The sequence below is a fragment of the Anomaloglossus baeobatrachus genome, chromosome 2 (genome assembly GCF_048569485.1).
Source record: "Anomaloglossus baeobatrachus isolate aAnoBae1 chromosome 2, aAnoBae1.hap1, whole genome shotgun sequence".
Lineage (NCBI taxonomy): Eukaryota > Metazoa > Chordata > Amphibia > Anura > Aromobatidae > Anomaloglossus > Anomaloglossus baeobatrachus.
The window spans coordinates 739,311,738-739,322,319 of record NC_134354.1 but is presented as its reverse complement, the minus strand read 5'-3'; the positions used below and the strand labels follow the sequence as shown (position 1 = coordinate 739,322,319).

At 52.4% G+C, this 10,582-nt stretch overlaps 1 protein-coding gene across 7 annotated transcripts in view; it reads left to right on the top strand.

Moving 5' to 3' along the window:
* The first annotated feature begins 907 nt into the window (after window positions 1-907).
* Window positions 908-10,582, top strand: part of PARP4 (poly(ADP-ribose) polymerase family member 4) — a 354,633-nt gene continuing 344,958 nt past the window's right edge. For 6 of the 7 annotated variants that reach the window (XM_075337413.1, XM_075337414.1, XM_075337416.1 and 3 more), the window contains exon 1: window positions 908-1,029. The gene's annotated coding sequence lies outside the window, so the exon portion shown is untranslated. Of the gene's footprint in view, window positions 1,043-10,582 lie in introns of all 7 variants that reach the window. The other variant, XM_075337412.1, reaches the window with a different exon arrangement.

The following is a 10,582-nucleotide window of genomic DNA, read 5'->3' as shown; positions in this document are numbered from 1 at the left end:
GAAGCTTTCGGGGCCCCGCTACTCGTGTGTATGGCAGCTGTGCTCTTGATGGCTGGCACTTGGGATTTTAGTGGGTTGTGTAGTTTGGAGAACCCTGTCCCCTAGTTGTGCTGATGTCTTTAATCTCTGAGCTCTTGGGGAAAGTTCATAAAGAGATTATCCTCCACAGGTGAATTATCAGGTTGCGTGAAGCTACTCGCTGATCTAGGGTCCAGTACCTCGCCGTGCTAGGTACCGGTCTGGTTACTGGACTTCTGGTGCTGACCGTTCTCCAAAACTAAGTCTGTTACACCTTCTCCAATACCCTGCAACTGGGTCTCTTACTCCTGTGGTCCCGGACCACCATCTGCGACCCAACCTGTCGCCTCCCTGGGATCTCCAACTCCCTAGCTCCTCACTCTTTGAGGGCTAACTCTCAACTCCTTGTCTCCCCTCCCACCAGTCTGCCTGACCCCAGGAGGGCGGCCCTGCTCCAACCTGACCAACCCACTGGTGTGTCTGTACAGGTCTGGTGTGAGGTGTGGTTGGGATTTGTAGTGCGGGTGTTAGTGACACTGTTGATGGGAACTTGGAATCATGGGGGGTAGGCCCTGCACCCTGGGGGACAGGATGCAGTTCCCTGTAGCACCCTGATGTAGTCAGGGGCGCTACAAATGCCCTACCACCAGAGGTATTAATGGCAGACACTATAACAGCTTTTATAAATGGGCTGGATGATTTCCTCAGTACACACAACATTGTCAGTTATAAATGACATGACAAAATGTATAATTGGTGAAGGAAGGTTGAACTAGATGGACCTAGGTCTTTTTTCAGCCTGAGCATTATTAGCCATAAGGTGGATCTGTGCTGTCACTGCCCCTTTATATGAGCCAGGAAGTGATCTGCTTTCTGCTTTCTCCCAGCAATGTCTCCTCCCAACCAGGAACTTTGCATCTCACTAAATACAGAAAGCTGCATATTCCGGCTCATGTGCAACTGAGGATAACACCGAGAACACAGGCCCTGGTGACAAGTGTCTGCGGACAGGTGGGTAACACAGGTGGGTAACACAGGTGGGGGCTTCTATTCTTAGTGCACAGAATTCTGCTACTATATACAGTATGTAGCAATATACACAGCTAATTGTTTGATACATAAGTGTCAGTGGTCTAATGTTACAGATTCAGATGTATTTGTGTCTCCAGCACTGCTTCCTGTAATGTAACTTGTAGCAAAGGCGAGATTGTACATTGTCACAACACCCCCTGCTCTTTACAGTCATCTGTCACCTAGTAACCCCTGCACTGCCGGAAAGATCAGGGGGAGGTATAGTAACAGTATTCTGCAAATTCCAGCTTTGTAAAGTGCATTATTAGTAGTGGTTCTTCCGCCTTGTGTCAGGGGAATGGTAATTGGCGCTTCACACAGATCCACATTCATGTTTCTGTGGCTAAATTCAAAGTTTAAGATATAAAACACAACTTATTACGTATCCGCCCTATACTTAAAGGGAACCTGTCACCACTTTTTTGGCGTATAAGCTGTGGCCACCACCACTAGGCTCTTATATACAGCATTCTAACATGCTGTATGTAAGAGCTCAGGCCGCTGTGAGAACATAAAAAACACTTTCTAATACTTACCTAACGGTCGCTCGGTGCCGGCGCCGCCTCTTTCCGCCATCTTTGTGCTCCTTCTTCTCTAGCCGCGGTGCATGACGGGTCCAACGTCATCCACACTCGCCGGCATTCAGGTCCTGAGCAGGGCAGATCAAAGTATTGTAGTGCGCCTGCGCAGGATCGGCGAGTGTGTATGACGTAGACGCGCCATGCACACAGGCTTCAGAAGAAGGACGAAGATGGCCGACACCGGAGAACAGAGACACTGGCACAGGAAAACGGAGACTCCCATTAACCCACCGAGCGACTGTTAGGTAAGTATTATAAAGTGTTTTTTATGTTGTACACAGCGGCCTGGGCTCTTATATACAGCATGTTAGAATGCTGTATATAAGAGCCCGGTGGTGGTGGCCGCAGCTCTTACGCCAAAAAAGTGGTAACAGGTTCCCTTTAATATGTTGCTCATATTAGAGTTTCAAACGATTGCAAGAACTGTTGTTCTGAGTGCCGAATTTGACAGCAGCAGCGGTGAAGCATGCACATTGGTGCTCCATTATAACAGGAGACACCCGTTCTTTTGATATATGAAGGTCTTTAGCAGTGATGAGTGAGCACTACCATGCTCGGGTGCTCGGTACTGGTAACTAGTGATGAGCGAGCACTACCATGCTCAGATGCTTGGTACTTGTAAATAGTGATGAGTGAGCACTACCATGCTCGGGTGCTTGGTACTCGTAACTAGTGATGAGCGAATGTGACGCACTGCCAAAACCAGGTAGTCACAGATAGGCCCCTGCACAACACCATCCCCCACTTAGGAAACACACAACCGACCTGAAACCCTAGTCACCCCCCCTTAGGGAAAGACAGACACACCAGTGGGCAGGACCAGGCAGTTGGACACGCCCACCCAGGGGTCTAGACAGCCCGGGGCGGGAAAACAAGTAGTCTAGCGTTGAGTTCAGTTTGGAGAGGAGTGTGGGCTGGAGCTAGGTGTAGCTCCAGCGGAGAAAGTTCAAGTTGAACGGTGCCAGGGTAGGAGCCCTGGTGACTTTGGCTAGGAGGCAGACGGTGGTCTCCGTCAGCAGGAGACAGGAAGACGGCTCGGCAGAACCGAGGTGCACCGGGACAGGGTTGTAGCCCGCCGGTACCGACACGGGGAACCGACCCGGAAACCAGAGCACAAGGGGGGTACTTGGACCCTGAAGCCAGGACTGGAAACCAGCGGCCTGGTTAATTAACCGATTCAGGCCAGGACTAGAGGTCCTGTCCCACCCATAGTCCCTCATAGAAGACAACAGCCCACCGATAGGGATAAGAGGTCACCGCCAGGGCCCACAGATCCCACAGGCCAGCGTCTGCGGGCACGGCTCCTCAGGCCACATCCAGCCGGGAGCGGACTCCTGAGTTCCAGACTAGGAAGTCCACCTACACAAAGTCAGTGCAGAGGAAAAGGATAGAGACCACCAGCCCGGGTGGGGGACCCGAATGCAATCGGCCACGGTGCCGGCCACCAGCACCTTGGTTTACCAGAGTCTTATGTGATTTATTGACTGTGAGTAAACAAGCATCCCCTTGCCGTCGCTATACCCTGCACACGACACTGGGTCCCGGGGCAACCATCCCTACCCACGGAGGGGTTAACATCTAGCTGCCACAACATCTCCGTCGGGTGCCCCACAACAGCAGCGGTGGTGTCCCACTTCACCACACACCGTGGGTGGCATCACAAACTTAATACGGCCTAGCCCGTACATGTACGTCTCCCTTTTATTCTGCGTGTCCACGAGACCCCCGGGTCCGGAGACCCTCGAGCCACCACCCCTGAAGGCCCGGATCTGAGCAGCGGCAGCTGCTGGCACGGGGGCGGCACACGAGCACTACCATGCTCGGGTGCCTGGTACTCGTAACTAGTGCTGAGTGTGCGCAACCATGCTCACGTGCTCGGCACTCGTAACTAGTGATGAGCGAGCACTACAATGCTCGGGTGTTCGGTACTCGTAACTAGCAGTTTGATCTTTGTTTTGTGAATACTTCCTCAGGAGGTGCTTTTTGGATATTGCCAGGAATAAACTCAGACTATTTGTGTAGAAGTACTATCTGAACATCCTCTTATGGCAAAAGTCATTGTGAAGGAAGGGAGAGGAGGAGAGCTGTGACATCACCTGTTGTGAATAGTGGATCCTGTGTTATCACCAGTATATAGTGTTACCTGTCATTGTAATCCTGTCTGTGATGATAATGAGACATCTGAAAAGTTAATAGCAGAACAATAATTCAGAGTTTAGTATAAAGCATAGTGGCCAGTGTGGTGTCCTGGGTTCAAATCCCTGGGACAACATCTGCAAAGAGTTTGCATGTTCTCCCTGTGTTTGTGTCAGTTTCCTCCAGGTTCTCCGGTTTTCTCCCACGCTCCAAAGACATACTGATAGAGGATTTAGATTGTGAGCCCCAATGGGGCAGGGATGATGTCTGCAAAGCGCTGCAGAAAATGATGGCGCTATATAAGTAACTAAAATAAACCATAGGTCATTTTCTGAAGGTAGCTTGTCACCTCCATCATGCTGCCCTCAACGAATGACTGACACACTGCTAAATTTAACAGTTTCTTTACTTCAGGGATGAGGAACCTCCGGCCTGCGGGCCGTTTGTGGCCTGCAGAGACTGTTTCTGTGGCCCCTGGAAATATTCCTGGGGACTGTAGTGCTCGGCGGCAGCCACGGTCTTGCTGGCTGCTGACTCTTTAAATCCTGAGGCGTAATGCGTTGACACGCACGCAGCGTTCACTACTGAATGCTGTGTGCGCTAACCATCAGGTCCTTACACTGACCCGTGCCAACATGCCCAGGGTTTAATTTGTGGGTTGAGTAAGCAGCGTGAGATGTGATCCCGTCACAGAAGAAGAGGAGCAGCAGCTTTACCGGCCTCCCTGCTGTACATGTTTCCTGGACTGCTGCTGTGTGACTCCTCCCCTACCAGTGCTGTTCCCCTCCTCCCCAGTGCTGTGTGCCACCCTTCCAGTGCTGTGTGTCATCTCACTGCTGTCCGTGCCCCTCAGGGCTGTCCGTGCCCCCCAGGGCTGACCGTGCCCCTTAGTGCTGTCCGTGCCCCCTAGAGCTATCCGTGCCACCGCTATTGCTTTCCTTGCTGCTACTAGTGTTGTCTATACCTCCCCTAGTGCCATCCATGCCCCCGTTGTGCTAACCCTTGCCGCCCAGTGCTGTCCATACCTTCCAGTGCTGTCCTTGTCCCCCAGTCCTGCCATTCATGCCTCCCTAGTGTTGTCTGTGCCACCACTAGTGCTCTCTGTGCCTCCGCCAGTGCTGTCTGTACCCCCCCCAGTGATGTCTGTGCTCCTCCTGTGAAGTATATGCCACAGCCCCTCCTGTGATGTATATGCCCACATCGTCTCCTGTGATGTATATGCCCCCAGCGTCTCCTGTAATTTATGCACCCCATCATCTCCTGTGATGTGTATGCCCCTGCATCTCCAGTGATATATAGATACTACAACCCCTCCTGTGATGTACAGTACAGACCAAAAGTTTGGACACACTTTCTCATTCAAATAGTTTTTTTTATTTTCATGACTGAAAATTGTAGATTCACATTGAAGGCATCAAAACTATGAATTATCACATGTGGAATGAAATACTTAACAAAAAAGTGTGAAACAACTGAAAATATGTCTTATATTCTAGGTTCTTCAAAGTAGCCACCTTTTGCTTTGATTACTGCTTTGCACACTCTTGGCATTCTCTTGATCAGCTTCAAGGGGTAGTCACCGGAAATGGTTTTCACTTCACAGGTGTGCCCTGTCAGGTTTAGTAAGTGGCATTTCTTGCCTTATAAATGGGGTTGGGACCATCAGTTGTGTTGTGCAGTTGTCTAGGGAATACACAGCTGATAGTCCGACTGAATAGACTGGTTTGTGAGGTATATGTTCCCAGCCCCTCCTGTAATCTATATAGGCCCCCATGTCTTGTGTGATCTATATAGGCCCCCAGAATCTCCTATGTGATGTATATGATTTACCAATCTTATTATCACAAAGAGATGATTGCGCTCCCGACCAAGACAAACCTGGAAAAGCCGTTGTAAGAAGTCACATGATCATTATCACCGAACATGACAGCTGCAAAAAGAGCAGCAGCTCCGGCCACCGCAGTAGGGGTCAGTTTTACCAAATATAGCAGGGTCATTTTCAAGTTGATAATTTTATGCGGCCCCCAAAGGTGGGTAGAAATTTCTAAATGGCCCCTGGCTGAAAAAAGGTTACAGTGTACAAGGAGCGGCTGCACATGAATAAGCATGACTCATCTATAGCCGCACAATGTGAGGATTAACGAGTAAGTTTATCCAAAACTACTTAAAGGGGTTGTAAAAGGGAATATGTCACAAGTTTTGTTTACTACCTAATCTGAGAGCAGCATGCTGTAGAGAAGAAAGGGAGATCCAGCCTGCATTGATGTGTCACTAAAGGTGGTGTCACACATAGCGACAACGATGTTGCTGCTAAGTCACCATTTTCTGTGACGTAGCAGCGACGTCCCGTTGCGGTCGCTGTGTGTGACATCCAGCAACGACCTGGCCCCTGCTGTGAGGTCGCCGGTCGTTGCTGAATGTCCTGCTTCATTTTTTGGACGTTGCTCTCCTGCTGTGAAGCACACGACGCTGTGACAGCTAGAGAGCGACGAACTGAAGCGAGCAGGGAGCCGGCGTCTGGCAGCCTGCGGTAAGCTGTAACCACGGTAAACATCGGGTAACCAAGAAGCCCTTTCCTTGGTTACCCGATATTTACCTTAGTTACTAGCGTCCGCCGCACTCACGCTGCCAGTGCCGGCTCCCTGCACACGTAGCCGGAGTACACATCGAGTAATTAACCCGATGTGTAATCTGGCTAGGAGTGCAGGGAACAGGGAGCCGGCACTGGCAGCGTGAGAGCGGCGGTGCTAGTAGTAACTAATGTAAATATCGGGTAACCAAGAGAAGTGCTTTCCTTGGTTACCCAATATTTACCTTAGTTACGCTTCCACGCATCGCTGCTGGCTGGTCACTGGTCGCTGGTGAGATCTGCCTGTTTGACAGCTCACCAGTGACCATGTAACGACGCAGCAGCGATCCTGATAAGGTCAGATCGCTGGTCGTGATCGCTGCTGCGTCGCTATGTGTGACACCACCTTTAGTGGGGTACTTGGTGTAGCTAGATAAAATCACTGTTTTATCAGCAGCAGATTATCACTATTGATCTCCTAAACCTGCTGCCAGTTAGTCCTCCATATTTGCGTTCTGTATAACCCCGTGCCACCACTGACTGGCATCTCTTTGGCCTATGCAGAGTATACCCAAAAAGCTTCCAATCAGTGGTGTGGACACAGTTATACAGCGCTCAGCAGGCAGAGAAGTTGTAGATCTGCAACAGACAAAAAACAGTTTTTAATCAAATCTGCAGCAAGAAGCTCAGCAAGTGACACATCGAAGAATCAGGTCACTGCCCCACATCATGGTGCTGTCAAATGAATAGCAACTGAATTGATCCTTCAAAGAGTCTTTCCATATGACTTATGTGGGCTTTGCACACTACAACATCGCAGGTGCGATGTCGGTGGGGTCAAATTGAAAATGACGCACTTCCGGCATCGCATGCGACATCGTAGTGTGTAAAGGCTCGATGATACGATTAACGAGCGCAAAAGCGTTGTAATCGTATCATCGGTGCAGCGTCGGCGTAATCCATGATTACGCTGACGCGACGGTCTGATGTTGTTCCTCGTTCCTGCGGCAGCACACATCGCTGTGTGTGAAGCCGCAGGAGCGAGGAACATCTCCTACCGGCGTCACTGCGGCTTCCGTAGGATATGCGGAAGGAAGGAGGTGGGCGGGATGTTTACATCCCACTCAACTCCGCCCCTCCGCTCCTATTGGCCGCCTGCCGTGTGACGTCGCAGTGACGCCATACGACCCGCCCTCTTAATAAGGAGGCGGGTCGCCGGCCAGAGCGACGGTCGCAGGACAGGTGAGTCCATGTGAAGCTGCCGTAGCGATAATGTTCGCTACGGCAGTTATCACAAGGATATCGCAGCTGCGACAGGGGCGGGGACTATCGCGCTCGGCATCGCAGCATCGGCTTGTGATGTCGCAGCGTGCAAAGTGCCCCTTAGGATAAAAGCCAAACCTAAATCTCAATTGGAAGACTTAGTGTTTCAGGGTATGGTCCTTCGTCTCTGTAAAGCAAGGGTGGGGAACCTTTTTACTGCCGGGGGCCATTTGGAATTTCCTACTAACCTATGGGGGCCGCACAAAATTATCAACTTGAAAACTACCCTGTTATATTTGGTCAAACGATTAATTAGCTCACCCCTACTGTGGTGGCAGGAACTGATTCTCTTTGGTGCGGCTGTGATGTTCGGTGATATTGATCATCTTGTTTCTCACAGCTGCTTTTCCAGGTTTGTCTCAGTCTGGAGATGCTGGAGGCATATACATCACAGGAGACACTGGGGCGCATAAATTACAGGAGACACTGGGAGTACACATCTCAGGAGGGGCTGGGGCGTATACGTCACAGGAGGGGCTGGGGCGTATACGTCACAGGAGGGGCTGGGGCGTATACGTCACAGGAGGGGCTGGGGCGTATACGTCACAGGAGGGGCTGGGGCGTATACATCACTAGGGGGCATGGACAGCCCTGGTGGTGGCACAGACATGACTGGGGACAAAGACAGCACTAGGTGGCAGCACGGACAGCACTAGGTGGCAGCACGGACAGCACTAGGTGGCATCACTAGGGAGACACAGACAGGACTAGGGGAGCATAGACATCACCAGGAGGGCATGGACTGGGGGGCATAGACAGCAGTGGCGAGTACAAAGCACTGGGGGGTACACAGTACTGAGGGGTGGCACACAGCACTGGGGAGCACGGACAGCATGAGGTTGGCACAGACAGCACTGACCGTGGCATGGACAGCACTGGTGGCAGCATGGACAGCATTAGGTGGTGCGGACAGCACTGGGGGAGCATAGACATCACCCAGGGGTGGTGATGGGGTGCACGGACAGCAGTGGGGGGGGGGGTTACACAGCATTGAGTGGGTACACAGCACTGGGGGGTACACACAGTACTGGGGGGTACACACAGTACTAGGGGGTACACACAGTACTAGGGGGTACACACTGTACTAGGGAGTACACAGCACTGGGGGGCACACAGCACTGGGGGGCACACAGCACTGGGAGGCACACTGTACTATGGACTACACACTGTACTAGGGGGTACACAACACTGGGGGTACACACAATATTAGGGGGTACACACTGTACTAGGGGGTACACATGCATACCTCCCAACCGTCCCGGATACAGCGGGACAGTCCCTCTTCTGAGCCTTTGATCCCGGGTCCCGCCCGTGAGGCTGTTTGTCCCGGCTCCACCCACCCACTGTAGCCCCGCCTCGCTGTTTCTCCCTTCTACTATTCATTACAGAGCCGAGCGCGCACCTACTCCTGTGACTGCTGCTGAGGTATGAATCACCCCCTGCATCAGAGCGACCCCCCCCCCTGCATCAGAGCGACCCCCCCCTGCAGCAGAGCGACCCCCCCCTGCAGCAGAGCGACCCCCCCCCTGCAGCAGAGCCCCCCCCCTGCACCAGAGCCGACCCCCCCCAGTCCCGGAGCCTGCGTTTGTCTGCAGCTGTTCTCTGACTCCCCGTGTGCGGCTTCTCACTGCTGCAGACACACGGGGAATCAGGCAGCTGAGGAGACCGTGCAATTGAAGTGACCAGCCAGGGAGGCCTCTGGCTGTGTAGTCGTGGCAGCACTGCATTCAAGGCACATCCCTGGCTTCATCACTTCTTTAATGTTGAGAGAGTGTGTGTCGGTATCTTCATCGGCCGATGCACAAAGAGTCTGCAGGCCAAAGTCCAGATGCAATAAAAACGACATTTATTCACAAAAGAAAAAAACACTCCGGTCAGCAGATTCCGGCGGTATTAGTGGAGCTGGGGACAACCTGCCCAAACGCACCCTCTGGTGGGGATATGCCCTGGATACTCCACTTCTCCGGGCTCCCACTCTCCGGCCAAGCACACACTGGACCCACACCAGCGGAATAGGCCCTGAGGTTGCGTCCACCTCCTGTTCTCCGGTGTCCCTTGATGGTACGCTCACACACACACTTGCCGCCGCAGATGCTCACTGTCTGCTGTCCCGGATCCTCTAAATCACACACACACAGACTTAGCCTAGATATCCGGCCGACTCCTCCTCCCCGGTGGCAACAGCCGTCCCACCCGGCCACTAGGGGGTGCCCTAACACATCACATAAAAATATAAAATTCAACACTTTTAATAATCACAATGCCGGGTAACTATACTAAACTAGTAGGGGGTAGGCCCACCCACTACATGCCTCCCCTCTTAAAATCCGAGCCTCCCGGCAAGGCTCTAAAACTTTAAACATCTTAGCACATAAAAACCTTTTGGGTCAGTCCTCAACAGCGGCACCAGTTCAGCGGCGCTCCCGATCTTTAGGGGCGCTTAATGGCGCAGCAGCGCTCCCGGTCTCTGGATAGCGCCCGGAGGCTCAACAGCGCTCCCGGTCTTTGCTGAAGGTGCCCGGAGGCTTCAAGAGCGCTCCCGGTCTTTGCTGGAGGGCAACAGGCCCGTAAAACTTTTCAACAACAAGGAAACTTTCTGCCGGTCTGGAACAACACCGGTCTTTGAAGGTGTTGAAGTCAACAACTTACTCCGGGGGCCAGGCTCTCTTCCATTCCTCCGCTTGAGCCTGGATATAGGCCCCCAGAGTTTGTCCCGGCTGGCGGCGGATTCGCCTAAAAGACACAGGGGCGAAAGGCGGCTCCGCCGGTGCAGCTGCTGCAGCTCCTCTTGGGGGTGATGGTGTCTCTGCCCGAGATGGTGGTGGTGCGTCCAGCATGATGACCGGCTTGTTTGTAACATTTTGCGTTACCGCTACCACGGTTG